General features: G+C 51.3%; 1 protein-coding gene and 1 long non-coding RNA gene across 7 annotated transcripts in view; both read left to right on the top strand.

The window, feature by feature from the left end:
• The first annotated feature begins 4,405 nt into the window (after positions 1-4,405).
• Positions 4,406-7,278, top strand: LOC134508969 (uncharacterized). 2 transcript variants are annotated; one of them, XR_010069196.1, is made up of 4 exons: positions 4,406-4,517; positions 4,895-5,080; positions 5,186-5,284; positions 6,747-7,278. It is a non-coding gene; the product is annotated as an uncharacterized LOC134508969 (long non-coding RNA). The 2 variants fall into 2 exon arrangements; XR_010069195.1 differs by having other exon boundaries at positions 4,467-4,517; positions 4,877-5,080.
• A 13,012-nt stretch (positions 7,279-20,290) lies between these two features.
• Positions 20,291-23,313, top strand: part of MAPK4 (mitogen-activated protein kinase 4) — a 45,619-nt gene continuing 42,596 nt past the window's right edge. For 3 of the 5 annotated variants that reach the window (XM_063320623.1, XM_063320626.1, XM_063320628.1), the window contains exon 1: positions 20,291-20,395. The gene's annotated coding sequence lies outside the window, so the exon portion shown is untranslated. Of the gene's footprint in view, positions 20,396-22,313; positions 22,580-23,313 lie in introns of all 5 variants that reach the window. The other 2 variants (XM_063320624.1, XM_063320625.1) reach the window with 2 other exon arrangements.

Below are 23,313 nucleotides of genomic sequence, written 5' to 3' on the forward strand. Positions count from 1 at the left end.
CTTTAAACTTTATCAATAAAGAGATCCTGGTGAGTGCCATACAATCCTAGATTCTCATTTTTTTTTATGTTTAAGGGGTGGTTGGTTTTTTGGGTTGTTTTTGGTCTTTCGCTCTGGGATGTTGAGATCTGAGATGAGCGCTCTACTCTGCGTTGCATTGGAATATATTTCGTGTTCAAACAAACACACAGCATAGGAGGATGTGCAAAATCAATTTCCATAGGTGTCAGTTGACTCCATCTGTTTTTTTTTGCAAAGCTTATTTTATATTAAATAAAATGTAGAGGTTTGGGATATTTTTGTTTTGCCCAGCTTCATGTACTCTGAAGAGTCTTTCAAGATTCAGGACTTCCAACCTTCTATTTAATAAAAAGAAATCTCCTCATAAAGCAGTTGCAACTGGTTTGCCTTTTATTTTGTGTTTGCTTTTGACATTTCCAGGTGCCTTGCTCCAGACTGTCCAGCAGCCTAACTTCTGTTTTCTTCTGCTCTCCTCTGGCCATCTGACTCCTCAGCTCTCCAGCCTGCACCAGGAGGAGATCCCGTTGCATAGGTGAACCTCGATGGAGCTTGGTCTGTCGGACGTGGAGGCATTTCAGTATTTACAGTGTGTTGACTTCTCTTCCTCTGCAGTTTAATTTGTGATTATATGGCTTTAACTTTGTAAGTGTGGGGAAGAAGCCAAAAGAGCCCCAAATGGACACCCCAGAGAACCATGTCCAAGTGAACACTTTGCTGTAAGGATAGGTCTAAGTATGCGGGACAGTTATGGCGGGCTTAAAACCAAACTTGTTGATGGGCAAATTAAACTTGAGACAAGCAGCTAATGTTCCTATTATTATTATAATTGGGGAAAGATGAGAGACTTTTTCTTAACAATTGTTTAAAAGTTGCTGTTCTCAAAATGTCCCGATTCCTCCCTGTTCAGATTAGCAGGGCTTTGGATGGTGAAAGCCCTGTGTAGCACCAGGCTCAGGAAACGCACAGCTGCAGCAGCTCTGCGGGACCTTGTGGCCAGGCACAGAACCTGCAGTAGCAGATTTAAAGGCTGGAGTAGAACAAGAGCAGCAGAAATTGGGCGAGTTTGCAGCTCATAGTTCTGTCAAAAGTTTGGTGTTTTTTTGTTGTTTTTTTTTTCTCTTCAGGTATCATCACTATGGTGCTTTTTTATTACTTTTTTTTTCTTGTTTTGGTCTGGGTAAACTCGGTTGCTGCATGAATATTTTACTTTTTGTCCTGCCTGTAATTCTTTTTAATGTTTTGTTGTGGGCATTGCAGTTTGTGATTAATTAGATGCCGGTTAACAGCTTTCGGGCCGTTACTATGGAGTTTTTAATTTTCTAAACTATTTTCCCTCGGGCGGATTCTCACAAATGTGCTCATTATTTTAATCCCCTATCCTAACATCATGTTTTCTTTCTTTTTACTTCTCACTAGGAAGTCTCACCATGGATTGTGGTTACTTACTGCACCTTTCCACCTTTCCTCCTCAAAAAAAGTTCATGCTGACTTACGAGCTGGAAAATCGTCATGCCCTGGTGTCCCAAGTTGCTCAGCAAGTTCTTGTCTCCTCTCATGAATGAGTTTTTGGTGTTTCCAAAGTGTTTTGAGGACAAAATGTCCATCTCCACTAGTTGCCTCAAAAGCTGACTATCTTCTGCTGTGTGTTTACTTATCCCTCTCCCTGGCTAGTGCTTCCCTTAACTTTCATCGCCATACAATTGGCAACAGCGCTAGATATCAGTAAGTGTTTCTCACAGTCCTGCCAGATTGTTTAACGTAATACTCCTCCAAAATATAGCTAACTTGCAGCTTTCCAGTGCTAACTTGTGCTCTTCCAAATCTCAGCTTCTCTGATATTTCAGCTTCTGAAAACAAGGAAATAAAACTGAGGTAACGCAAGTTTAATTACCTCACGTACGAGACAGGAATTGTGATCTTCCCGCAGCCTTAATCTGTCCTTTTCAGGACAGGACTTGCCTTTGCACCCGTTTCTCTCTATTCCCCAGACATAGCGGGAGCCGTAAGGAACAGGAGAAGTGGTTGATGAATATGTATTTGGGGAGCAAAGTTACCTCCTGGGGCTGGTCTAGACGAAATACAGAACTTAATATTTGCGATAATCTGATCTAATGCAGTAAATGTCTTGGGCGGAGGTGGAAAGAAATGTCTGCTAAATTTAGCCTTGATGGGCAGAATTCAAACTGAATCCTGTTGCCTGCTGCGCGGTGGGGGGTTTGGAGGAGTGGAAAGATGCCGTTTGACAGCAAGAAAGCATCGTTGCGCGAGCTTGGCAGGAAGAGGACTGATGAACTGCCCAGCCGTGCTGCCAGAAGGAGAACGCCAGCGACATGCGGGGTCCCAAGGGAGTTGGGTTTGTGCCTGTCGGGGGCCCATGCTTGCATCTAAAAAGTTGAGACAAAGCAAAGTTGCTTTTTAAAATGCTCTTTGTTCCTGTTGCTTTGCTGTTTTGTTGGTTAAAAAATACTTTTTTTTTTTTTTTTTTTGGTTCTCCTTAACTCCTCTTTGGAAGAGGCACTGATGGAAATAATGATCTGTTGAAATCAGTGCTCAAAGCGCTCTTACCCCTGCGTGTTAATTTGGTGTTTAGCTGCGTGTTATTTCAGGAGGCAGCGATTTCCATCTGTGAGAGCACATGTTCCCTTTCACAGTGCCCACAAGGAGGAAGAGAAAACGAGCGTTTCATGTCACTCGTGCTGGATCTTCGCTTACAGGGAGTTAATTCTGAGCAAAGCAGGTAAATAACTGCGTAAGGGAATGCTGGATAAAGAATATAATTGTTATCAAGGACTTTGACAGATGAGTTGAGAAAGGTGTCTCTCCCGTGCAGTTTTATCAGTGACCCTCTGAATTGTTCTCTTAATTTAAAAAAAAATTTAAAAACTTCTCTCTAGGATGGTGCTTACTATGGCTCATGGGAGTAACTAATCTTGAGATGCCGTTGTGATTCCAATCACTCCATAAATAGGCAAATCTGTCCCGTACAAGCGTGTGCACGAGCTTGCCCTCACCAGAGGAATGACGTGACTTTGTGTTTCGAACACGCTACAAAACCATTCAGCTGTCTACAGAGAAATCCTGTGCTGAGGGCCAGCATGCAGAAGCAGGAAACCTTGATTTAAATCATTATTTTTAATCCAGATTTGCGTTTAGAGGTGTGGGGTGTTTTTCTTGACTACTTGATCTGTCCTGGACTAGACCCCCTAAGCCACGTTCGCTGCAACCTAAAACGAGAGCTGGGTTAGATTTGGAACCCGTGTGGTCGAGAACCAGGAGAATATATGTTTAAGCAGTTACAAAGCTTAATATCCTTGTACTTAGGCTTACTGTTTTCCACAGTAGAGTGAAAAAGCGGAATGGTGCTTTCTTATTAAACGGTTGATTTGGGGTTTATTTAATTTTTTTTTTTTTAATCTGCCTTCTCTGACATGGAATTTCCTGGGAATTGGGATGCAATTGAAATGCAGAAAAACTTGTTTAAATGAAACCACTTTAAACATGCTGGCATTTATGTATGGGCAGGAGCACTTATGCGTTCTATGTGTATAGACAAAAACATGGAACAAGTTTATTCCTATAGGTGTTGCTTTCAAAGCTGAATAAAACCAAGTATTTTGGAAAGCTACAATCGAAACCAATTAAGTGTACTTGCACTTTGATGTTCTATGTCGTAGCCTCTGCTCCCTCGTATTGAGAATTGGTTTTCCCATTTCCGCAATTCTTCATGGGTTTACTGAATGCAAATAAACCAGTGGAACATGAGAGCGGTGAACAGCAATGTGATGGCTTTAATTTATTTTTTTCTGTTCCAATTTAGTAGTGCTTATTTAACTGATGTGAGATTGAGAAGTGATGGGAAGTCCAGGCCTTTAAGTCACTTTGTGAACTGGAGCTGCTTGGGCTCTCCTGGAAATATTTTAAGGCTGTTTCATGCTCAGTGGAAGCTTTGTGGATTGATCTGTTCTGAAGTTTTCCTTTTTCCTTCTTTTTTTTTTTATTTTTTTTTTAATGTCAAGGGGAATTTGCTCACGGGAGCAGCTCAGCCCCATTCCCATGTATCTTTGCGCTCCCCAGCTTCATCCCACTCCCCTCTGCTGACGCAGCTTCTCTTGCCATGTGCTGAGCAGCAGCACTTCAATTATGATCTAATGTTTTATGTTTGATATTTATGCAGCAGCTGAGAAACCTAAATAATTAAATTTCCCCATGGCCCAAGCGGGCCAGGAGCCGGATGAGCTTCTTCATAGACGTGAGCTGTGCTGGCTTAAAAGATTTGCTGGCGTAATGTTGCTACCTGTACACTCATTCCTTAATAGAAACCGCAGCGCTAATCATTAATAATTCAGCTGTGGCTCAGCAAATCAGATTAACCTTTGGGAATGCACCGAGGTTGTTTTCCTGTGCGGCCTTCTTTCTCAAAGTAGAAAAATAATTCGTTCAGAGCAGGGAAGAGACCTGCAACTTGCTTCTGGATAAGTCATCTGGGGGAGATGGCCGTGAGTAAGCGTGACTTTCCAAGTCAGATGTTGTGAGAGTCTGAGATTTATTCAAGCTATTCAAACATTGGATTTTAATAATCCATGTTTTCCTGTTTGTTTTAATAGTCTGAGCACCTTGAGCTGTGCGGGGAGGTTGGGGGAACTTGCAGAGTTCCTGCAATTGCGTGATACCCGCTATGGGAGCATATGGGCGTTACATCTCTGCCCGGTATCTCCTTGCTTACGTCTCGCCTTGGTCTCTCCAGGGTGACCTCATCTCTGGGCATCCCCTTCTCCTCAGTTACAGCGGGATGCAATAAATTATCCAGAATTTTAAGGTGCTGGGTTGATGGATTTTGTTAAAATCTGATTTGCAGATAATTCTGCTTCCCTAGCTCGTGTGTGTAATGGTGCCTCACCTTCTCCTGGTCCTGGGATGATGACAGACGGAGATATCCTCTGGGAAGAGAAACTGGGGCAGGCTGGGAATGAGCTGGCCAGCAGCGGGATGTCGGAGGAGACCTGATGATCATAGCGGAGCACAGATTTAAGGAGGAATCAGTTCCTGTGGCTATTGTAAAGTAAGCCAATAAACGTATATAAAAACTGGGAAATATATGTAAAAACTGGGCTTACTCTGTAACTGTTAGGTTGACTGACTGCTTTCCATTTCTACTAATTTTCAGGTGGAGACCTGGCTTGGACCCTTTCTCTGGGCGGTCCTGGTTGCATCTTAGGACAAATTGAAGAGAAGCCAGAAGATGGAAGCAAGGATGGCTAAACAGGTTGGATGTAAGGGAAAAGAAAGGAATTTGGGTTACTAAGATCAGAAAGAGCTGATTTAAGGGGAGACAATGTTGTGTTTGAAGCAGCTGTTGTGCTGACCCCACTGCAGGGACAGATGGGCTGGGGTGGGAGGAGGGACAAGTACAATGAACTGAAGCCCCCCCCCAGGGATTTCCAGCCTCGGTGTTTGCAGAGCCCAGAACCTTGCAGGAAAGCTGTGGGCCCATAATGGTGGCTTCAGGTTTACCTTCATGGAGCTTGAGGGATGACAAAACATGGGCGAGTGCAACGGAGGGAAGATGCACAACCACTGGAGGCTGTCGGCAGTGGTCTGGGTTGCATCAAGCCTTGAAGAAATCATCATCCATCCTCTCAGTCCTGTAATTTCAAAATCGGCCAGTTCAGGCTAATTCTTCCTCAAACGGGCTCATTCCTCCCTTGCTGTGGCAGCAGCTCTCCGGACATCCCGCCCTTCCCTCTGCAAGATCTTGGGAGTAACTGCAAAGGGAGAAAAAGACCCACTAACCTTTACCGTCTGTCTCTTCTCTGCATAATCCAGTTGGTGTTTGTCTTGATGGCGGTAATTACTCAGAAGTATGTAATTGCAAGACAAATGTTTAATTAAGAGCGGGTTTATCGCTAGTCTCTTGTCTGCTTCCATCTGGAAAGAGTGTGGTTGTGGCGGTCGTCTTGGCAGCCTGGATCGAAGGTCTGCGGGCCTGATTCTGCACCCTTGCAAAAAAAATAAGGAAATTAAATAAATTAAAATACTAATGGGACCCTGCATTCCCTGCTGCTGCCATGTGAGCTTCTAATTTCTAAATAATACTTTGCCCAAAATCCACATCTTCTGATGGCACCTGCTGTGGAGAAACCAGCTTCCCCTTCAAATGAATCCATAATTCAGGACGGTGTCCTCTACCCGATGAGAGCTCCAGGTGCCTTGCAAGGAAAACAGCTCTTCTAGATGACGCAGTTATTTGCCTCCAGATGAGCTTAAGTCAAAATTACATTTTCTAGCTCTTTAGCAATGCTCAGTAATGTATTCCTGCAATATCCTAGAAGTCAAAAGGCTATTAAAACCCAAGAAACCCTTACACAAGCTTCAAAGGCTCCTTGTTTAAGCATGTCTGAATAAATACGCTGTAAATTATCAGCCTGTGCTGCCTCCCGGGAAGACTCAACAAAGTGAAGGTGGCCCCGTAACCTGGCTGCACGGGGAATTAGCATTAAAAATATTCCTCCTCTCATCGCTTTTGGGTGCGGTGGGTGTCTGGGGCAGAGCCGCCTCCCTGCCTAACAATGACTGCAGCGAGCATCAGCCACTGAATAATTTTAAAATGTTTTTCCCTTTGGGAAATCACACTGATCTTAATGGGGTTTTTTAATTAAATAATGTGCTGACTGTTACAAGCTGGAAATATGTTGGTGGGGGGTTTTTTTGTTGTTTGTTCTTTGCAGCAACGTTTTCTTCTGGTTGTCGCTTAAGAAGAGAGAGGCTCGGGATTGCTTCCTGCCGGGAAACAGCCCTGGGACCCCACACGTGAGCCGCACCCAGGGGATGCGATATATGGGACTACGTAGTAAAAATATATATATGAGCACCTGGGGAAGTGCTGATCCTACAGTAGAGGGTCTCTCCAGGCAAACCAGACAGTTCTTCACTTCTCCCCTGCCGGCAACCAGGAAATTTGGAAATTGCTGGAGTTTCAGTCTTGCTTTCCCCTGTTGCTAATGAAGTGGGTAATTAGGCAGAACAGCGGCAATTTCACTGATTCTTTAAAGCCTTATGAATGGAAAAATGGCCATTTTTCCTTGTGCTGGTGCACCCCAGCTATGAACCCCCCACTCTGGCTCGGCAGCGCTGAGTGTGAATAATCCGGCAGCCAAACGCCAGTGCTTTGGGCCTGGGGCTGGGAGATGCCATGGCAACATCTCAGACAGGAGCTGGCTATGAATGTATATGCACACGCTAATTAAAATTTAAACAGCCTCCGATGCGGAGAGCGAGCCGAGCCTGTGCCGCGGGACCTGTGGTTTATTAATAAAGTATAAGAGTATCGAAGGGATGTCTCTCTGCTGGTGGGTGCCCGGGGATGGGCTGGCTCCAGGGCTCCTGCATCACTGCCCGGCCCTGCGGCCGCTTGTCCCTCCCTCCTGGAGGGGTTTAGAGGTTTTGAGACACTTCGGTTGCTCCGTCACCTGCAGTGACATGCTCATGGGGTTTCCCTCTGCTTTGGGAAGGGCTGAGCTCTCTGTCAAGCACCTGGACGAGATTCTCAGTGTTTCCCACCCCCAAATTGTCACAAATGAATTGAAGTTATTAATATTTTGTGCTGCAGCGTGAACCGGGAGGGGATTTCTTGTGATTGTGCCTTAATATGTTAATGTCTGGAGTGGTTCCTAACCAGGGATTAGTATTATTATCCTTATGGTACAAATGGAAAATGAATCCTCAGGGCATTAAAGTACTTCCCAAGGCCACACCGTGAGCTGTAGGTGGAGATGGCACTGCAAAGCGTTTGGCTTCGTTCCTGGCCGCCACCTCCCCATGCTCCCCCGAGCTCTGGTCTTGCAAATCCCTTTCCGAGTGACACTTCTTGTTCATTGACTTGCCAAGCTCCATGTTAGACCCGCTTGGCTTCACCTTTGCTCCTTCAACTTGGGAAGTCCAGATCTTTCTGCCTTAACAGGAAGAAAGCTCTTCCAATATCCAGCTTAAATCCAGCCACAGCTGAGAAAATCCTCTTGTCCTTGTGCCTGGCCTTGGGGGCTGCTTGGCGCAAGCTCTGGCCCTGCGCTCGCCCTCTTGTCTAAGCCAGTTCTGCTCTCCTTCCTCCACTTGACATCATCTTGGCCAGAAGCTGGCAGAAATCTGCCTCCCTCTTTGCTTCATGGGTTCGGTGGCACCATTAGTAGGGCCAGACATTGCAGACTAAACTCGTGGTCATGGTCCTTCGGGACATCAGGGTGAAAGAAGTGAATCTTCCATCGGCATCGCTCGGTGAGCAATCGTTTGCAGCTTTTAATTTGGGTCCTTACCTGAGCACATGGGATGTGCTTGTTCTGTGATTCTGGGTTTTTCTCCATGTTGGGACGCTTCTCCTGGTTATGGTTGACTTGGGCTTTGAGGTGTCTGTGCCTAGAAGCATGGAAGAAATGGGAAAGGACACTTTTCCGCACCATCCCCGTGGCTCCCTGCCTCTGAATCCCCTGCAGATGATGCTGCAGGAGCCCTTCCCCGTGTGAAGCCATGTGAGTCTGTGTTTCTCCCACCTGCACTTCAGATTTGCTCCCTTGCATGTTTTTTTTTTTCAGCCCCGTGACCATATTATTTATGAACCTTGAGAAGCTCACCTGGAAATGGAGAGCGTAGGGGAGATGCTCTACAAAATGGTATCAGAAGCATCAGAAAAGGCAGCAAAAACCCCTTTTGTTTAAAGCTGGAAGCACGCTGTGCGGAGGTGGCAGGGAACACAAAGCTGCGGGGCTTTGCGGGGCCGACTTTTGGAGCAGATCAAGATTAAAACGTGGGTTTTTGAAGGCGCTGCTCAGCTCAGCACCGCTGTGATGGTAGCACAGCTTTTTTTGATGCCGATTTCAACATTTCCCTTTGTCTGCCTTCGGTTGGGATATTTTCATCCAGTCAAAGCTGAGGTCCCAGCTTTTTGGCAGTGCCGGGGGGAAGCCGGGCTGCCTTGCGTGAAGGATGGGGAGCCCATGCAGGGAGATCTTCCCTTGGTGGCTGGGGAAGTTATTTCCTATTTCTCCCAGCTCTACAAAATACCACTTCAAGGCACAAAGAGCATGAAGGGAGGTGACAGAGGGACCATAAGGTGGCTTGAGCAGCACCTCTTATCCTTTGCTTTCTCCTGGTTTTATCTCTTATCATCTAGCCCTGGTGTGGGGTGATACAAAGGCTCTACCAAACATCTCCTCACCCCAAAAGCAGCTGACATGCTGGCTCCTCTCTGTGCCCACATCTGTGGGACGATGCCTGGAAGGGAGCCCAGGTGGTGGCAGCGGCACTGGCTGCAGGGGGATTTCTTGCAAATGTTCTTTGGAGATGGTGAATCATAACTTACTCCTCTTTTCTGCACTCAGATGCAGGCAAGCGAAACCCCAGTGACCAGAAAAATGGCACTTAGAGGTCTCCAGCCCAACCATTTCATTTTCTTAACTGGGCTGCTGGGATGTGACGTTGCACCAAGCTTCATGCAGGTCCAGCCACTGAAGGGTCTTTCTCGCTCAGTGTGGCCACCAAATCTTTCGTGCTCTGATTCAAAAGCATGTCCTGGGCTTCCAGGCCCTTGGCCCCTCTGGTTTTCTGTCTCCATACACGTGCCCACAGCAGCCATCAGAAATGTGGCCTGTATTTTCAAGAGATTTCGTTTTTCTAAAACCGTGATTATTTTGCTCAGGCTGTCTTGCTGGGCCTAATATCACTTGAACGGCTCACTTATCTGAATTAGCTTGATTAATGACAGAGCCCAGACACAGAGCTCCTCAGCCTGTTCAAGTCATCTTTTCCATGGGAGCTTTTATAGCCTTTTATTCTATTTTGCTGCGGCCAAGCTTTTGTCTCAGCTGTTAGATGGGATCATACAACCCATGGACACATAGACAACGTACAAATAGGTTATGGAGTTCCTCTGCTGATGAGATAAACAAAGTTTCCCTGGCTGAAAACATCAAATTACAGACTTATCTGTTGCACGTGTCTTAGAGGTTTCCTTGAAATCCTGCAGCACCTTCCTTCGCCTCCATGTGCCTCGTTGTTGATACTGGTGGGCTTTAGTGACAGCGATGCTGAGGTTTGATGCTTGATGTCTTCTCTGCCTTCTGCAGGTTGTCCTGCCTTTTCAGATGGGGTTTCCAGCTTCACTTTTCTTTTCCTCTGTTGCAGCATGACCTTCGGCATCGCCATCCTTGCGCTGTCCTGCCCTCCCTCCCCAGCCCCAGTCTGTGCCACAACAGGGCAGGTTTCCGGAAAACGTCTTGGTGATGCCAACTGACTCTTGTGTGGAAGGAGGGAGTTCAGATGAGCTGGCTTGACCCTGCATGTTGGTGGTGAATGTTATTCAGATGAGATTCTTCAGTCTATATCATGCAAAAAAAAAAAAAAAAAAAAAAAAAAAGAAAAGGCCGTGCTTTGCTTGGGGGCTGCAGAAGCTGGCGTTGAGGTGCACCTCTTGATGTGTGGATGGAACTGAAGCCACCTCGGCCTTCCTGAGATGAGACCTCGAGCAGAGGTAGATGGGGCAGCTGATCCAGAGCTTCCTTAAGTTTGAGTGAAACCTGCTTCTGGCCTCTGAGCTCACACCAGGCACCGCAGAAAGGAAGCTGGAGGAATAAAGTCTTCCAGGCGGTTGTGAGGAGCAGGGCTGGTTGATACTGGAGGATGGACTTCCAGAGCTGCTGCTGGAGCTTGGATGGAGGCCGGGCGTGAGGAGCTGCATGTACCCTGCCGTGCTTCACCCCTCACCTTGGGGAAGAGAAATTGCCTCAGAAGTTTGTCTCCTTTTCTACAATAATTAATGCTACTGTTTTTTCACGTGGTAATGAGAAAGGAGGATGTTGATTTTTCTCCATCCATCCATCTGTTGGGAAATTACGAGGGAGCCAAACGAATCCTCTTGGGGGCTGCCACGACTCAGCCCAGAGCAGGTTTTGCCTCTGGCCTGGCAGAGGTCAAGCACCATCTTCTGCCGCCACCCTGCCTGGGCTCTACTTGCCATCAAAGGACTTGCTCCCATAGAAACCGTCTGGCAGCTGGAGTCTTCTCAAGTCCAAAAGCACCAGTGGCCCAGCTGGTTATTCTGGTTTTGTTCAGCTGGAAACATCTTCCTAGTCTTGAAAGCTTGGGAGGACCAGGGAAGTCAAACCAGCACTGGAAAAGCCTTCAGGGCTCTGCGTGGCTGTGTGAGCCGGGGGCTGATGCTTCCTTTGACTCCCATAAAAGCAGCCCTGGCTCATCCAGACCCTCTCCCGGTGATGAACCTCAGTGCGCATCACGAAACAGATGTCCCAGTAAAATCACGTAGTCCTTGCTTTTTGTTGGGGGACACGGAGAGGAGAAAAAACGAGCGTGGGAGCCACAGGCTGAGGGGTAGAGCACGAAGCTCTGCTTTCCACCCTGGCACAGTGAAACCTTTGCCTGTGGCCACCTAAGAAAGGAGAGGATGGGAGAGATGGTACATGCGTCCCCACTGGCAACTGCTGATGTTCCATGAAGCAGTGGCATTCCTGAAGTGATTTCCTGGTCAATGAGGACACGCAAGGCTTGCTGGCTAATACTGGGTACAAAAGCAACGGCTGGAGCCCACCAGGAAAAGGCAGGAGGGAGAGGTGTGCAGGGGGAGCGAGCAGTTGCTTTCCCATCCCTTTCGGACAACAGCTCCAGAAAAATCAAACCCCAGTGATGGGGATGGCTGGGGACCCTCACCTGTCCTGCCCTGTCCCATGCCCCGTGCCTGATTTTGGGGCTCAAGCCCTGGCCGCACACCTCCAGTGACGGCCAGGGCTTGCCAGACTTGTCCAGCACCATATGGCCAGAGGAGACGTGGCTGGGGGGGGAGAGCACGCTCACAGCTCTGTCACCATTAGCACCTCGTCATCAGCCAAATTTTCCTGTGCTGCCGCTGACCTGGAACCTGCGATGCCGGGTGCCGGTGCTGCCGAATGGTGCGTGCCAGCAAGACACAGCATCGCTTCCCACATCCCATCCTTGGGCTGCCTGTGGGCCTTTGCTGGAGGCACCCGGAAATCTGGAGCATCGCAGCCGGTGTGTGATAACACAGGTGCCGTCAGAGGGAGGATTTAAGCAATCTTGGGCTAAATGAGTGTCTCTTGAGCTATTTTTCCCCAAACAGCTCTGCTGCCATCATAAACACATCAGGTGCAGGGTACTTTGCATCTTCTCAGCTTGGGATGGAAGAGAGCAGCTCAGCACTGATGCCAGCCTTGCCCTGCTGAATTTCCAGCTAAGAAGCTCTAGCAAAGGTTACAGTAATATTAATTAAAAGCTCATTTCCCAAACTAACTGGGGCGTTACCTCAAATGTGCTCCCCCTGTGACATCCCAGTCATGTGCTGGGCCAGGAGACTTTTGTGCAGAGAGGTCGTTGTCAGCGGCTGCTCCTCGACCCCTTCGCGTTCCCGGCTTTGGAGGGTTTGGGGTTGAGTTGTAAATTCAAGCTGGCTCGCTCAGCTAAATACTGCTCGGCTCCAGTATGTCATGGGATCTGAGAGGGTGTTAAGCACAGACATGGGAATTACGAGTTTCAGCCAGGTCGATGGCGGCTACTGCAGGGACCTGCCTCCGGTGACAGCCAGCATCAGGCTGAGAGCCAGGAACCGCGGTTATGAAGCATGAGCCATTCCTCTTCAGTTAGCAGTTCTGTGGGCTGGCAGGTTGAACAGTTTGCATCGCTTCCAAAACACCTTTTTAAGCTTAAAAACCCTATTTACAATTAAAAATGGCAATGCAGGGAAAGGGCCGGTCTTGGGGCGGCGGCGGGGTGGAATTATCTTGCTGTGTGCTTGGCTTTGGTTATTTCTGACGTTGAACTATTCCCCAGACGTTGGATCTAAAATACAAAGGGCTGGATGATGCCTCAGCTGGGTTGCTCTCCGAGGAGATAGCATCTCCCGGCGCAGACAGCGCAGCTTTCCCAAACCAGGCTGCTTAAGGTCATTTGAGAACTTCACTTGCACATGTTCAAACAGCTCCTTCATTATCATCCATCAATCCCTCCGTCCTCGCCCGGTCTCTCGGATACCCACTGCGGCTGGTGCAAAGCCATCCCACTTAATTGGGACCTCGGGGAAGCTGTTCCCATTCTCAAGCCTGCTCCGCTTTAATTAATGGATAAAGTAATCTATGAATAAGACGGCCTTGACTAACTCCCCCTTTCATTTCCCTTCCGCTTTCTGTGCTTCTCACAGGTAATTTGGAGCGATGCTTTCTGAAGGTCCGTGCAGAAGATGATAACCTGTTTTCTGCAGGCTCCGCCCTGCAAACGAGCAGGAATGCAAATGTTGAGAGCTTGTAAAGCACTTTAATATCCACGTGAGCAGGTGAGTTGTTCCTGGGGTTAGCTCCTTTGCTTAAAGCCAAGCCTTTGGATCCAAGTGCTGCGAGGGAATTGCCCCAAAGGGTGGGGAAACGGCAGTTTTGAGATGCTGCTGTTTAATCTGGGCATTGTCTGGCCTCAGCATGCTGGGGACAGCTGCGACAAAAGAAAGGCATCTGCTTTCAGAAAGAAAAATGCAGGTTTTAAAATCATTCTGTTGGTTTTTTGTCTTGTGGCTGGGTTTCTGTTATGGGTAGAAATTGGTTAGAGCAATCAGACGTGCAGCTGATCGGGGTACCAGTCTCCAAAATTGCCTTGCAGCACCTTAGATCCTGCGTGGTCCCTTCCTGCTGTGCCTGGGCTCCCCTCACCCATCGCGGCCTCAGTAGCCAAGGCTAAACCAGCGACATCAGGGGTTATGGGCAGGCAGAGGCCGTGCTTTTTAATTAGCATCTTTATTAATGAGTGAGGTGCCAGGATAAATGGTAAGCAGGTAAGCGGGGGAAGGATGCTGGGCAGGGAAAGGGAGGTGATGCCGAAGCACGCGGGAGCTCCTGCCCAGGCGTGCTGGTGCCAGCGCTAATTGCTGATGACAAACTGACTCTGAGGTGAGAGAGGAACCACCTCAGGTGGAAGCACCACGGTAAAATTTGGGCTCTCCAAGGCTGTTCCCGGAGTCCCCGAGCACACACAGCTGGGGGTCGTGTTGTCTCCTCCAGGGGTCTTTTCCTGCGATCTCTCCAGCCGGCATCTCTGCTCCCGAGTGCGACATTCAGGATCTGTAAAGGCTGATTATAGTGTACGTGAAAAATAATAGCAGGAGGTGGAAAAATGTGGGTGTGCAGAAAATGATGGCTCTAACAGCATCCCCCCGAACCGGGGAGTTGTGACAAGCTCATTCCCAAGGATTTACAAAGGTGGCTGCCTACGACATGAGAGAGACTTCCTCTTTTTTTCTTTGCTTTGGCAGTTTTAGGTCAGTTTAATAAGACAGAAGGAAAAAAGGAAGCCTTCAAGGAAGTTGATGCCAAGTTGGTGACAGTTAGGGAAATCAAAAGCTTTGCTCTCGACTAGTTCTGTTGCCTGTGAAGTGGAAGGAGCAGGCTGGGATCGCTCGGAGCCGGTGAGCGGCAACGGTCGCTGCTCTCGCCCTGGTTTGGTGGGTGAGCGCCCTGACACCAGCGTAAAGTCAAACAAGATGTGGGAAGATGGAGGAAAGAGTGAATAAACAAGCGTTATTTCAGGGTGCGGGGAGAGTGCTGGGGCCTGGGTGCAGCTGTGGTGGGGAGGGGAGCGGCAGGGACAGGATCTGCGGGCACGAGGTGGCAAACAAGCATCGGCCTCTTTATTTGCAATAAATAGAAAGTAAAGTGGTCTCGTTGCTGACACCACTTGCACTGCATGGACTTAGCCCCAGGAGCTCGATGCCTGGGCATCGCGTCTGCTCAGCCGCTCCGTTATTCTAACCGCCTGCTCCGCGCTGTCCTCCGCCACATTATCCAGCCCCGGATTCAGTGTGGCTCTGAAGTATCGCCTTCCTCCTCCATTTAATTCTCTGTTCTTTGCAGAGCGCTGGAGGAGCTGGCAGGGGTGGGGGGTAATACTTCACTTGTGCCTGATGGATTGCGTACTCCGATTTCCTCCCTTGAAGCATTCCCGTTTCGAAGAGGCGGACCGTTACGAGCTGTTTCCGTGAGGGACAACTCATCAGTGTGTCTCGGATGATGTTCCGGTGTCCAGCAACGGCTGCTTCACTCCACCAGCCAGGACTCCCCTGCCCAGCTGCTTTGTAGACACCGACATTTAAGCATCTCCTTGATTGATGACACTTTGGGGAGAAATTGGAGCACGGACGGAGGAGTGAACAGTGCACGTGGTGAGTTAGAGTGGTTTAATTTCCCCAGCTTGACACTCGCAGCACTTTCCCCTTCTGCTGTTTTAAATTTCCACTTTATTTTTGTACGTTACTACTACTCCGGGGCAAGAGATCACACGTTACTGTCACAAGCCCCCCTGGGAAATTCATCTTTTCCTGATGGCATCGGTGCAAATACAGAGTAATTCCAGTGGAGCTGCCATGGCTAATGCGGCCGAACCGTGCTGGAGCCATGCCTTACACCGGTGTTTATACCACCAGAGCTCAACTGAGCAATGCCCCTCTTAGTAACAGGAGGGGGAAAAAAAAGCATATGCGTTATTAAATGGTATTTTTTCCCCCCCCGCCCAACTAATGTGTGCTAGAAATATAAAGTGACTTTTACAACAGCAAACTCAGTTGGAATTGGAAACGTGGACATGGGAGAATAGCTCTGGCCCAACCATTAGTCAGCCTCTCCTCCGCTGGTATTTTTGTATGTCTTTTTTCTGCACGAAAGGTTAGGAAGTCAAGGAGATTTTAAAATATTTTATATTGTCCCATTCTTTTTTTTGGTCTCTGTTTAGAGAGCTATTTGCTTCGTACAGTTTGGGGTTGAGGCAAGTGGCTGCTTGGCTGGGCTGAAACCCTGGGGGTTTGGGTTCGTTTGCCCCGGCTGAGCAGACCAAGTGTGCCCTTGGGTGAGAAGCAGGAGGGAGATGGTCTCGCAGGTGTGTTTTTCCACCCCGGGATCTGTACAGAGCTTGTCTGGATGAGCATTCCACTAATTATCTCCATCTGCTGACGAGGGGGTCCAGCCTTGACGAGGTCGTTCTCCACGGGCTGTCCTGGCCCCGTAGCAGCCGCAGCTCCCCTTGCTCTGCTGTACCAGTTGCCTGCTTCTCCCGGAAAGCTGGGATTTGTTTACTACGCACCAATTTATTTTATTTTCAGTTTCAAATACAAAAAAGTACGTGGGTTACAGCAACATAATTTGCAGCCTGCTGATTAATAATACAGCTGACGGAACGAAATTGGGCTGCGAGCTCAAAGTGCTGAGGAAAGCTAAAATTTGGTGAGCCACGTGTACGTGTGGGGTAGGCAGCCCGGAGAGAAGAGGCGGCTGCCGAGGCAAGAAAAATGGTTTTCTTTTTTGCTGCCTCACACACAAAACCCCATTCTGTTAAATCCCCTTCACCCTACCTCGCCGTACGACCTCCCATCCTTGGAGCCGGCCAAGACTCAGCTGGAAAACTCTGGGAGGAGCCTGGTTGGAGAGACATGCTCCAAGCGGCGGGGGGCTGGACTAGGAGGACCCTTCCCACATAAATTATCCTGTGGTTCCCCGCAACCACATGGAAGCACCTGTAGGATGGGAAATTCTTATAACGCAGAGCAATTCCTAACACTATTCCCCATCTAGAGAGAAGGCGACCTGCAAACTCTTGATGAATAAAAGCGTATTTATTTATTTTTTTCAGGGGTCCTGAGATGCTCCCCAAAGCCCAGCAGCCAGCCTTAGCACCTCTGGAAATGCGGCTATTTTTACACCGGTCCTTCATTTTATGGAATTTGGCATGAAAAAAAAGAGTCTTTATTCTCTGTCTGTTGTGTATGAACCTGTGAAAGCACTAACGGTTCATCCCAGGGTGTGCTGCTGCAGGTCACTAACAGACAGGGCAACTCCTGACGTTTTGCATCTTGTTCCAAGGGCTGATAAAATACCGGGGCTGTGTCTGGAAAAGGCAGCGTGGCACGTGTCAAAAAGGATGTGCTGACTGTACCGTATCCAGCGGGAAACGATGGCACCGGGCTGACTTGGATCACTTCACTGACGTCGCTGAGTTCAGATCTGGCAGGGGCTTTCATTCGTGCTGTAGACATTCGGGTCCCGTTTATTTCAGCAGCTAACGATTTAGCATCCTAAATATGTTGGATAAGTCCTGTAACGGGAGACGGAATACTGCGCCAGACACTTTGCAGCGGGTGTAACAGCAACAATATGGAACTGGGGTGAAACCAACCCCTGGACAGGGTGTCAGTCAGTCACCCCGGAGAGTCTGAACATCACCCCTGCGGGTTTCGGCTTCTTTGCCTGCGGCAGGGGTGAATTTCAGGTGAACAAAATGCTGCACATGCTGTGATGTGACAATAAAAATGCCTCCTCTCTCAATGAAAATAAGCAGCTTTGGAAAAGGAGAGAGCAGGAGCGATGCTATGCCTCTCCGCATTTGCCTCACCTGTGCTTTCCGCTGTCTCACGCAGGGAAGGGAGAGAGCCTGGATTAAAAACCGCCTTTCTGGCACAGTGGAAAAAAGAGATTCTTACAGCTCCCGTTATTGGCACGTGCTTCGGGCAGCAGCGCTGCCTGCTTTGATCAAGCGTGCCGGGTTCCTCCTCACCACTCGCCAGGAAATTGACGTGAACACTCAGGCAGGTTTTTGAGAGCTTTGCTTCTCCCCGCTTAAAAAGAGACACAATTCCTCGTGCGTGAAGATGCAGCGCAGGCCCGTGATTATCTCTTCAGGCTCCATAGTGTTTAATTAAGTCGCTTATCGTGTTATCATCCCGTCTCTCTCCATCCCGCTTGGAAACACACCCTTGCACCCACCTCGCGCCGGAGAGTGGCAGCTCACCGATGATGTCTGTGTGTGTGTAATGGCACTGTCGCACAGCTGCAGGTGCCAAAACCTGACATTTACGGCGTACAGTTTGAGTTGCGCCAACACCGCACGCCGTAAATATGGTATTTCCATTCATTGCGCTTGGCAGCTTCATGGTGACGGCGAGCTAATTATAGCCGCATGGAGTTACTGCCCTTTAATCACCCGGTTTAAACGGAACCCCTTTCTCTCGTTAGCGTTTGGGACCGATTCTGCGGCACGTGTTGCTCGGGTGGCTTGAGAGCCGCTCCGCGACGCCCTTCGCAGCACTGCCAGAGTTTTGTTGTTCACGCCACGCCGCGCCGCTCCGGGGATGGTCACCGAGGTCCTGGGCGATGCGGAGCGCTGGTTTTCTGAAGTACCATTCCAGCCTCTTCACCAAAAGCAAACCCATCTCAACCAAACCAGCGTCCACCCTTTAAAAGACAATATAAACGTGCCTGGGCGTGGGCATACGCTTATTGCTTAATTGTTGGCCTTCTTTAAAACAAAACGGCTCCGTGTACGGCGGTGCCACCAACCAAAGGGTCCAAGCTGTGGAAGAGAAGTCCTTAGCTCCCTGGGTTGCTCCCGCAGCACAGGGTTTGTGTGCCTCACCCCGTGGCCGGGACGGGAATTTATTGTCCATTCCCATACGGCACTGGAGCTGCGCAGAGCTGACAAGTGGTGGAAACCTCTCCGCCGAACACCGGGCCAGGACCTTTGGAGTCAGGGCCGGGGTTATCACCGCATGGTTTGCTGTAATAAAACCTTGAAAGAAGTTAACGCCCATGTTTGAGAACATCTTTGCCCAAACAGCCACCTTTTCCCCCATCGGGTGCTTCCCCGGAGGTTCCCGGGATGCCTTTTGTTCTCCCTTGTGTTGGTCGCCCGTGTCAGCCGAGGGAATAACCTCCGCACTTGGTTTGAAAGGCACTGGGAAGCGGCACCGCAGCTCGTGGTGATGTGGGGCACGTGAAATCAGTTTCCCTGGGAGGTTTTAACAATAAATTTGAACACTCCTATTCCTCTTTCTTCCCTCTGATTTTTTTCCCCTGGCATTCACAGGCACAAGCACCAATTCAGTACCTTCCTGCTCACGGGGTAACAGGATGGGAACCCTCATTTTAATCTTTGACAGCGAAACAGTGGTCTTGTTACCACCAAAAATTGTTTATACGCCTTCATTTCCTCCTGTGTAATTCCCCGGGAGTTTAATTTACCGGACCATTTTCTCTTTTATTTTTTGCTCACCGTTTGCCCTGCAGAAGACGAGGGAGGCTCAGTTCCTCCAGCTCTTCACGAAGCAGCACGCTTGTCTGGAGGGGATCAATAACTATCGAACTATCGCGCTTCCTCCACTTAGACTGTTGAAGCAGCTCCCTTTAATTGCTCTTTCGCACTGTAAATAACAGCGCACAGTGGGGTTTTTTCCATTAAGGCGGCTCAGCGGGTCGTGCCACCCAGGGGTGGGAAGACCTCAGCTACCTCACCTGTAGTTTGGGGCACTATCCCAAATCCGTCACGCCTTTCTCCTCGGGAAAAGCCCCCGGTTCAGCGGGGACAGACCTCAGGAGGGGACAGATATGAGGATGCTGCGGTGCTCCAGGGCTCCCCGGGGACAAAGCGGGCCGGAACGCTGGCTCTGTGCAGACCTGGAAACCCACGCGTTAATACCGATAAGCAAATACACGTTGGCTACAGGGGGGTGAAAGAAGGGCGCAAAGCCCAGCCAGGGCTGTCTCAGAGCGAGGGGTTTCACCTCAGGGCCACCACCACCCTGCTGCGAGGGACGCCTTGGGGTGGGGGACACGGCAGGACTATGGCCGGGGGGAGCCAGATCCCCTCAGGCGGCTCCTCACCGGGGATGGCGGCGTAGCCGGGGGGCTCGGTCCCCTCAGGCGGCTCCTCCCGGGGTCGGTGAGGGGGAGCCGGATCCCCTCAGGACGGTGAGGGGTTGCCGGGAGGACCAGATCTCTTCATGCGGCTCCTCCCGGGGACGGCGGGGGTGGCCGGGGGGAACGACGCCGTATCCCCTCCGGCGGCTCCTCCCGCGGCCGGCAGGGGTAGGCAGGGGGACCGGCTCCCCTCAAGGCGGCTCCTCCTCGGGAACGGTGAGGGGGAGCCGGTGGGGGGACGACACCGGATCCCCGCAGGCGGCTGCTCCAGGGGGTGGCCGGGGGTGCTGGATCCCCTCCGGCGGCTCCGCACAGGGGCTGGCGGGGGCGGGGGGGGGGAAAGAACGACACCGCCCCCCCCCAGGCGGCTCCTCCCGGGGGCCGTGAGGGGGAGCCGGCCCCCCCCCGTAGGCGGCTCCTGCCGGGTCCGGCGGGGGTGTCCGGGGCTCTCGATATCCCCCGGCGGCTCCTCCCCGGGGGTCGCCCCCGCCCCTCCCCCGGCAGGTGGCCCCCGCGCGGCGGCGGCGGCGGCGGCGGCGGCGGCGGCCGGTGGGTGACGTCAGCGGCGGGGGCGGGCGCGCGGTGCCGGTGCGCGAGCCGGGCCGGGCCATGGCGGAGCCGAGCGGAGCCCAGCGGTGCCGGTAAGCGCGGCCACCCGCCGCCCCCCCAACCCCCCCCCCCGCGTCTCCTCCTTGTCCCCGCCGCGGCCGGGCGCTGCTCCCGCTTCCCCCGCGCCGCGCCGGTGCGGAGGGCTGAGCCCACCGGGGGTCGGTGGGGAGGGAGTTTGGGGGTGGGAGGGAGCGGTGCTGGGGTGAACCGGCCGGGGGGGGCCCGGACCTGCGGAGCGAAGCCGGGGGGGTCGGCAGCGCGGAGCCCACCGCCAGGGGAGCCGTCCCGGGGACCGTGCCCGGTGTCGCCTCGCCCTACCCCGGGGCTCAGCCCGGCCCCGCCGCCGCCGGAGACACCCCCCCCCCCCCAACCCCCGGCCTGGGAACGGGGGGGGGGGGGGGGCTTCGAGTCCCGCAGGCGCCTGCAGCCCCGGTTTGCTGCCCGGGAGGACGAGGGACTGCGCGTATGTTTGCTTCCCTCCGGTTTTCCACACGCTTTACGTGGATGCTTTATGTCTATATATGTGCTTTATATGTATCTGCGTGCTTTATGTGTATGTACAGACAGACACGGGCTTGCACAGCTACATCTGTGCACAACCGAGCCGCTGGCACCGGCACCGGCAGGTCCCCGGCCACCTGCCCCGTGTCCGGAGCAGGGAAAGCTGCTTCTCTCCCTCTCTTCCCCCCCAACCCCCGCCAAGGCAAGGCAAGGCTGTGTTTGGCCCCCCGTGTATTTGTTACCCCTTGCCTGAACTAAAGCCTCGGGTCCCCTGCTTGGAGACGGGCAGGTGATGACGGTCCAAGCTTCAATGGGCACCAAATGGGCTCCGTGTGCGGTTGGACGACCGTGTGTCCTCGGGAACGTTCATCCCGGGCTGGTGTAATGTGAGTAGCAGAAAAAGGGGGGAAGAACCCCCCCAACCCTGATGCCCCAGCGGCTCTGACAGGCCGTCCCCGCTCAGCGCTTTGCCCGGTGACACCCTCCAGCCCCGAGGTGTGGGGTGGGCTAGGGGAGAGGGGTCCCCTCGGCTCCGGTTGGGCACCCGGAGCTCAGCTTGGGTGGTGTCGGGGGTGTTTTTGGGTGACTCCACTACCTGTCCCTCGAGTCATGTCTGCGTTTGTGGGATGCCGTGGCTGGAGCAGGCGATGTAGAGTTTCAAGGATCTCAGGAGGGTTTCTCTCGATAAAACAGCTTGGTTTCGGGGACACCGCACTTGGATGCTGCTGAGAGGGGTTTCAGTCCCTGCGTTGAGCTCGGCGTTGCTTGCTTCTCGTTAATTAGGCATGTCTAATCCTACCTGGCGCTGGGAACTTGCTAGGAAATAGAGTGCTTTTCCCTCTCCTGGTCTGCAGCAGGAGCCCAGCCTCCTGCAGAACGAGCTCTGGGGACGGGGACATCTTTTTTTACCACCTTGGCCGTCATCAAGGGATGCAGCCGAGACTCAGATTTGCAGTGGACTTTCCTCCTTTTGGATGGAGAGACGTCCATCAGGTGACAAAGGTGACAAAGAAGCCCCGTGGAGGCGTGTGCCAAGGATTTCAGGGAAAGGGAGACCAGGATCGTAGTGAGGATATTACAGGAGCCAGGGCTGGGGTTGCACGTATTATTTTGAGGGTAAATCTCCCACCCAGCAGGTGAACATCAGCGTTCTCCATCCCTGCGAAGGAGGAGAGGGTAAAGGGATGTGATAACCCACATACCACTGCTTCTCCTGGGCTTGGGAGAACCACCACTGTGAGCTTCTGCCTGGCCTCGGAGCCAAAGCAGAGAAAAGTCAGGCTCACTGCAGTCCTGTCCCTCCTCGAGCTGAGCCCAGCGAGGACCGATAAGGGCTGAAATCCCAATCCAGTGTTCAGGAAGGCTGCTGAACGGTGAGCATCTCGGCCACCCTCAGCAGGTTGAGCGCTTCACGCGGATGGTCTCTCTTTATCTCTTCTCTATACCTAGAAGAGAGACGTGAAGACCTCCCTCCAGCTGCTGGAGTAGCTTCTGGTCCTGCTTCTGCCTCCTGGGAGCTGGGCGACTCGGCAAGGCAAAATCGCCGGAAACGGCATTACGGGATGAAATTCCCCCTCGATTTTTCAGGCGGCTTGAGGCAGCTCCCTCACCGTTGAAGCTGTTTCCGTGGATGCGATTCGTTTGCCCTCGCTTGGGCATCTAGAAGCGTCTGGAGGCGACCGGCACCTCCTGAACGGGATTCGTTTCACCCTGCGGTAAGCCTCAGACGCCGTTCAGGGTGCTGGTTCTGACTTGGGTATCCGAGTGGTCTAAATTTAAGTGAGATGAATCTCACCCGACGCTTGCAATCCTTATTTTTCAGTCCCTTCGCCTTGATCTTTCTTTTTTTTTTTTTTTTTAGCATGACCCTGCTGTTCTCCTGCCACTCAGGCCTGGGGTTTTTTTTGAGGCATAAATAACGCTGCTGAAACTTTCCACGTCCCCAGGTGGGAGGTGTCGCAGAAATGCGACTGCGGGGAAGCGTTTGCAGCTCGTCCTCCTGCAGACGCAGAAGCCTGGGTTAAAAACCGGCCCGTTAATTTTGTTTTAATTGCTCTAAGCCATGGTGAACCCCCCCCCCCACCTTCCTCCCGTACCTTGTGCCAACATTTAATTGCTCTCGCTCCGGGGAGATGCTATCTCATTTCAAGGTTGAACTTTTATCTAGCTTTGACTTGCGGAGAGGGGGGGATGTCGTTGTGTCCTTGTCACAAAGGTGACTTGTCACTCCCAGCTCCCTGCCCGCAGCGATCGGGGGGTCACTTCTTCACCGGCTCCTCGGGAGGCTGAAGCGGTCAAGGTGCTACAGCCTCCCGCCGAAAGGCTCCCGCTCCGTCGTGTACGGTTTTTGTGGCCACCCTTGGGACTTGGCTGGGGTGACTGCATCGTCCAGGTGCCAGTCTGGATGCGGCCGTGACCTTGGCAATGCTGCGTGTTGGTGTGAGCTTCC

This window comes from Chroicocephalus ridibundus, chromosome Z (assembly GCF_963924245.1).
Source record: "Chroicocephalus ridibundus chromosome Z, bChrRid1.1, whole genome shotgun sequence".
NCBI classification, from domain to species: Eukaryota; Metazoa; Chordata; class Aves; order Charadriiformes; family Laridae; genus Chroicocephalus; species Chroicocephalus ridibundus.